A 7,103-nucleotide genomic window follows, 5' to 3' on the forward strand; every position below is an offset into this window, starting at 1 on the left:
CGAGGCTGGTGGTGAAATGGGGCATGCTCCCAGGCTACAGTAACAACCACCAGTTGCTTTGTTCCCTCTTCTGCATTGCCCCCTTTCCTCGGGCCCCTGAATGGGCCTCCTGCCACCAGGCTCTGTCGAAATTCTCCACTTCCTGTTGTGGCATTTTGCTCATAAGCACACAGTTTTAGAAACTAGTTAATGTGTGAGTATGTGTATGATGCATAGGTGGACACACTTGCCCCAGCACGTGTGTAGAAGGCAGAGGACAACTTTTGGTTCTCTGTACCTTCCTAGGGGTTCCAGCAATCGAACACAGGCTTGTACAGAAAGCTTTTACCCTCTTAAGGTGTCTCAGCCCCAGCCCCTCATGTTTTCTTTAAAGAATTGAGGGTAACCTTGAGAACCTAGATTTTGCCAGAGGAAAGAGGAACCAAATAAGATGTAGTCTGAAAGAGGAGCCTTAGCCAGATGACAAAGGGACAGAACCATGAAACAAAAGTCAGGTGAATTAAGTAGCTAGTTATAGAAAAAATGACAAGCTGGTTGTGGTGGTACACACTTTTAATCCCAGCACTTGGGAGACAGAGGCACTTGTGAGTCCAGCCCAGTTTACAAAGCAAGTTCCAAGACAGCCAGACTATACACAGAAACTCGAAAAAAACAAGTCTCATGGAGTGTGTGGCTTATGTCTGTGATCCTAGTAGTTGGGAGGTGGAGGCCGAAGGCCCAGGCTCATCCCAGCAAGTTGGAAGTGAGCCTAGGCTACATGAAATCTTGTAGTGCCTAAAAGAAAAGAAAACAAACAAACAAAAACACAGAGAAGGGGGCCTGCATGCATGTGGCAGGCACACACACATACCAACAACATGAACAAGTCTTTTAAAAACCAGAACAAAAAAAAAAAACATGCCAAACGTATGAGATGAGGCAAAAGTTCACACATGCAATATACATTACAGAATAATACATGTGCTGATTTACTATCTACCCATATCTATTTTTTATTGAATACTTTAATGAGATAACAATAAACTTTGTAAATACAGTAGTTTTTTGTAAATATAGTGGATTTTTTTTCTGTCTTTTGTTTGTTTTTGTTTTTGAGACAGGGTTTCTCTCCATAGCCTTGGCTGTCCTGGAACTCACTCTGTAGAACAAGCTGGCCTTGAACTCACAGAGATCAAACTTCCTCTGCCTCCCGAATGCTGGGATTAAAGGAGTGTGCCACCATCGCCCTACTTCTCTAGCATTTCTAACACATGTAACTCAATTCAAAGAACAGCAGTTAAATGAGAAAATGGCTCACAGCAGCTGCAGCGCAAATAGAAGGTTTATTATGTTTGGTTTCAAGTTCAGAAATGTGGGTTCTACCCTGCGGCCATGGGGAGGCAGTAGAACTCAGTTCACCTAACACTGAGGCAGCTTCTGCAGAGCTCCACATTTAGAAGGCTCTTGTACAGAATATTGCTATTAGAGTTGACCGAGATAAGGACATCCCACTGGCTCTCCAGGGTCTATTGGCTTGGAGACTTGCCAGCATCTGGGGTCAACCCTCAGCCAGCTGTAGGCCTTGAAACCTGCCATCAGTGCACAGGGAAAGAAAGGCACTTGGAATCTGCCCACTGGATAGAAAGACAGACTGGTGGCATCAGAATGCGACTGTGTGAAATTCGAAGGGGACCTGTGGGAAATGCTGAAATGCAGCCTGTTTAGCATATAATTTGAAGCAGCTGTTCCTTGTAGTGCTACAGTTGGCAGGTGCCAGACAGCGGCTTGAGCCACTCGAAGGCTTTATTTCCCGAATCCTTAGAGTGACTCTGCTAGGTGGTGTGTGTGCTTCAGACATTCAGTTAAAAGCTCTCGCCCAGGGCAGTGGGATCTTGGAGGCAGTGGACTTTCAAGTGGGGAGGTCTAATAGGCAATTCTTACGTTATTGGGTAAACGGTCTCAAAAGGGATCACGAGACCTTCCTGTCCTCTTTCTCCTCTGCAGTGCTTTGAGATGCTTCTGTCCTGATGTGCTGTCATCACCAGCGGACAAGCCCATAGGCAACTTGATTTTGTACACGGAACCTCCCAAACCTATCCATCCCACCCCTTTCTCTGAAACCCAGTAACCCAGGCTGACCTTGAACTGCAGGGCCTCCTCCACCTGCCAAGTGCTGGGGTCAAAGGTGTGTACTGCCAAGTCCGGTTTAAACCTTTTCTCTTAAGTTAACTGCCTCGCTTATTTGGTTGTGGTAACACAAAGCTAACTAACAAGTAAGTACTAGTATTATTTCCATTTTACCAAAAAAGAAACAGATTTCTGGGATTGGAGATGATATAAATTTATCAACGACCTACGCTCAGATACAGTGTGAGGCAGAGTGGGTCCTCAGCAGTAAACAGAGCAGGCACAACCCAGGGAATGACTGAGGTGTAGGCCGAGGCACCTGACCACACTGGGGTAGTGGGTGGGGGAGCAAGGAAAGTGAGACTGAGAGAAAATGGCGAATGGTGAATCCCAGGTCACTAGCTGAGAGAAGAGAAAGGAAGGGAGGGCATCTCAGGGAGAGGAAACAGTACAAAGGCCCTGAGGGTGGAGGCTCAGCTCCTGGCTGGTTCAGGAATAGAGAAAACCCAGGCTTCTGGAGCACCAGGGAGTGGCCCGAGTGTTCAAGACCATCTACCCATGTGTTTCTCAGTCCAATTAAGCAAGCTTTATTATATGTGCATAATAGAGCCAGTCCAGCGATTGCTTCTCCCTACGTGCCGGGTTTGAGTAGACAGCCCCAAACCCAGGAGACATTTGAACTGCAAGGGTTTCCAAAGGAATTTTGGTTATGTAGGAACTTGGCAGAACATCTTATGAGGGTGGAGGCTGGGGTATAGGACGTGGAACTTGTCAAGTTCCAGGAATGGGTCAAGGCATGCTCAAATGTTTACAGTAGTAGACAGTTGATTTTGACCTTGTAACAAGATGGCTACTGATGGCAAAGTGGAGTCAGGCTAGTTCATCAGTGAGGTGCCAGGAGGCATGGTCCTGGGGTTGGTTGGGTTCTGCGGTTCCTGTGGGAGCTTTGGTGACTTTTAAGTCAGGTGTCCTCCTCCTTCCTCATCACTGAACCAGAAACAAAGGAAGGATTTATTATGGCTCAGCTATGGAGGCGTTGTGGGAGAATGGAGCTGGGCACACTGGCCAGTGGAAAGGATGGGCAGATCACAGCTCTTGTCATCTATTTGTTTCTGGAAACCCTCTCACAGACACATCCGGGGGTGTGCTTTATCCCTTCTCTAGGCTGTCTCAGCCCAGTCAGGTTGACAGTCAACAGAAACTACCGTGGTGACAGCGGCCATCTTCTGATGTACCTACCACCTCTTCCTTATACTCGTTAGCTTTTTCCAGGGGACAGCCAGGTTTTCTTGGGCTGAGAAGAGTCGGCCTGTTTCTAAAAGGTGTCTTTGCTTATCTTGATTCTGTTTCTCTTCACATGGGTTTAAATCTGGATTTTCAGTTTCCGAGATGTCCTGTGGAGCTGTGTTTCTGGAAGGCACTCACTCCGGCCTCCCTGATCAGACAATGCTCAGTGCTGTGCTGGGCACTGGGCCTCAGAGGTGAAGTTTTCATGGCTCCTGCATCACTCCCAGGCTTGTGTGGAATCTAGTAACAGGTTAAAGCACCTGATGGGGTGGTTCATGGATCTGCATCTTTGCCAGAACTCGGCAAACTGTCTATTGTCTATCTAAAATGTGTGTGTTACTTTTTATGGAATGATCCTAATAGAGTTGATTGATTATTATTAATGTCATTCTATCTATCTATCTATCTATCTATCTATCTATCTATCTATCTATCTATCTATTTTTGGTTTTGAGACAGGGTTTCTTTGTAGCCCTGGCTGTCCTGGAACTTGCTCTGTAGACCAGGCTGACCTCGAACTCACAGAGATCCACCTGCCTCTGCCTTCCAGAGTGCTGGGATTACAGGCATGTGCCACCATGTCCAACTCCTAGAGCTGATTAAAAAATTTTTTTAAATAAGATTTGTCAGTAATATTAACAGAAATATAATCTGCCTTCCCCAATACTAAGGTGGACCTCTCTTTCTTTTAAAATTCTAGATCTGGGTGACTTCAAACTTTCCCCTCCCTCTGCCTGACCAAGGCTGGTATCTTCTTTTCACATCATTGCCTTCCCTGGTTAGTTCCTTTTTATTTATCAGACCTCTGATGCACACTTAACCCATTACCTATATTCAGTTCTCACTGCCAAATCACTAGTGTGATTTCTATATTCTCTGCTGGACGCTTCCTCATCTCTGAAAGCCAGAACCCTGGGAGAAGGTTGATTGTGTTCTGGTTTGAATACACTGCTGACCTTCTTCTGATGGAAAGCGCTTGGCTGGACCAGTCCTGTGCCTCAGCATCATGAGTGAGTAAGTCCATGCTCATCCAATCCTGATGAGTGTCTACTGCAGCAATGTCTTCGGAGGCCACTTCAAGGGAAGTGCAGGAAGCACAGAATGAAGAGTGTGGGGCAGGGCTGGGGAGACAAAAAGCATGCTGTGCAAACATGGGCACCTGAGCTCAAACCCTGTGCCCAGTGCTGGGGCAGTAGACACAGGAGGATGCCTGGCCTTCCAGGCTGGCAGAGGCGGTGAGCTCAGGGTTCAGGGAGGAACTTTGTCTCAAAAACTAAGCAGGAGAGTGACCAAGGAGGACACCTGACTTTGACTTCTGGCTCCAGACGCAAGAGTGACCTCACCCACTACATACACACACAGAGACGGAAGAGAGGAAATGCTTCAAGTTCAAGTCATGTTCAGAGAAGCAAAGACTTTTGTGATGGACCTAAAACAAACAAACAAACAAGCAAAAAATCAAACTCATCATTCTTTTTTGTGTTTTGCTTTAAGAGTGTTTTTCTGTGTACTCCTGACTATCCCAGAACTTACTCTGTAGACCAGGCTGGCCTCAAACTCAGAGATCTGCCTGCCTCTGTCTCCTGAGTGCTGGGATTAAAGGTGTGCACCACCACCGCCCATCGAAAGCTGACTCCTTGAGTGTGGGAGGGCGTTGCTGAGATGTTGAAGTGAAAGGATGCCCGGTTTTATGTGGAATGGCGTGGTGTGGGGAAAGGAGAGCGTGGCCATGGAGGTGCATACCATGTATGTAGTAAGTGTGTTGTAGGTATGCTGCAGGGGGCCGGGGCAAGGGAAAGTTTCAAAGGCCAACTGGGAGAGATTGCGGGAGGCCTTTCCAAGCAGCCGGCCTTGGCCACAATGCTTAGCATCCAGAGTAAGTCAGTTGGAAGTTGAAGGGACAGCTGCTGGGTAGATGTTTTTGTTTGGTTGGTTGGTTTGGGTTTGTTTTTTTTTTTTTTTTTTTTTTTTGAGACAAGGTTTCTTTTGTAGTCCTGAATGTCCTGGACTCGATTTGTAGACCAGGCTGGCCTTGAACTCACAGCCATCTGCTTGCCGCTGCCTCTCTGAGTGCTGGGATTAAAGGTGTGCATCACTATGCCTAGCTGGATAGATGTCTAAGGCTGTGGTGGTTTTTATCAGGCTGTGGCCATTCAAGAGTCTTTTGTGTCAGTTAGTATGAGAAGATCATATATGAGAACCATTCTTGTCATCACCTCTTCACTTTATTTTCTGTTAAGGTTGACATATAAGTGTTAGAGTAAATTAAAAAAAACGATTGCTGGGCTGTCTAATGTTTATTATGAGCCCTAAGATTATCACGGGAGTATTATCTAACCTGCTATCACAAATAATAAGACACAGACACCTGTTAGATTTTATACTTGCCTTAGTTACCTTGGGCAGGGCAGATATTTCACTTACACTGTCTCAATAACCTCACCATCCATTTCCAGTCCCCCATCCAATGCCCTCCACCTTAATCATCCTCATCTGGTCTACCTTCCACACATAATTCCATAGTACTTGCTTGCATTCTTCATCTGGGCCTTTTCACATCATTATTGGACTCCTTCCTTCCAGCCCAGGTGGTTTCTTCTCCATGCTAACCCATCATGGGGTCCTTCTTCTCCCTGAGTTCCCATTCCTCTGTCTCCCGTGGTTCTTCTGAACCCAAAGCCTGGGGACCTTAGCCAACCCTACCCCATTCTGCCCTGCCCAGGTATAGGCTATTTAATCAACCAATCAGATATAATGACTTAGGCAGGTTTGCACAACAAGGATAGGTTTGCACAAAAAGGACAGGTTTAACCAGGTCTTGAGGGCCCAGCACATAAGCCCACCTTTATGGGTAGGGAGCTAATTCAGTGAAAATCACTCCCATGTGTAATTTGGCAGGCTACAGATTTAAGGTTTTACAAATCAGAGACTTCATGCATTTCTCACGAAAATTAGGGCATGCATTGATTTGGAGACCCCTACCCCCCTCCCTGAAGGCCTGGGTGAGGCTTCCAGGAAGAACCAAGTAAGTCTGAGAGTCCTGAACCCCTGTGGGTCTCCTCCATAGCAAGGAAGTAGCTCTCAGACATGGGAGAGGAAAAAAACATTTTGTTGACTACGAAGGTGGTCGCTTGTTAAAGGGGTGTCTGTTCTCTTCAGTCATCATTTAGACATCTCTAGAATTATATGTGGGGCTGTGTTAATAGCTCAGCCAGTAAGGACCCAAGTTTGATCCCCCAGAACTCATGTTAAGGAAGACAAAACCAAAACCCAAAAACCCGCCACGGCAGTGAATGCTCACAACCTCAGCACTGCGAAGGCAGAGGCTGCAGGATTCCTGGAGCTCACTGGCCAGCCAGCCCCATCTACCCGCTGTTATCCAGGCCAGAGAAAGACCCTGACTCAACAATGTGGGCAGCACCTGGGGAATGACAAAAAGGTAAGACCAATTTTATCCGGGAATAGCATTGCTATGGGGAAAAGAGAAAGGCCCTCTGCCCTGCCCCCGCCAAGGCACGCATGGACACATGCACCTCACACGTACATGAACACATATGCACACAACTTAAAAAAGAGAATGTTTCAGAGATTCAGCATTCAGCATGCTTCAGAAAAGTGTGGCTTGGAAGGAAATAGTTAATACTCCAGGTTGAGCATAAGATTTTACCACTAATATCAACAAAAACCAGGGGTGTGTGTTTGACAAGGGG

This window comes from Psammomys obesus, unplaced genomic scaffold, assembly GCF_907164565.1.
Source record: "Psammomys obesus unplaced genomic scaffold, mPsaObe1.curated_primary_1811, whole genome shotgun sequence".
Lineage (NCBI taxonomy): Eukaryota > Metazoa > Chordata > Mammalia > Rodentia > Muridae > Psammomys > Psammomys obesus.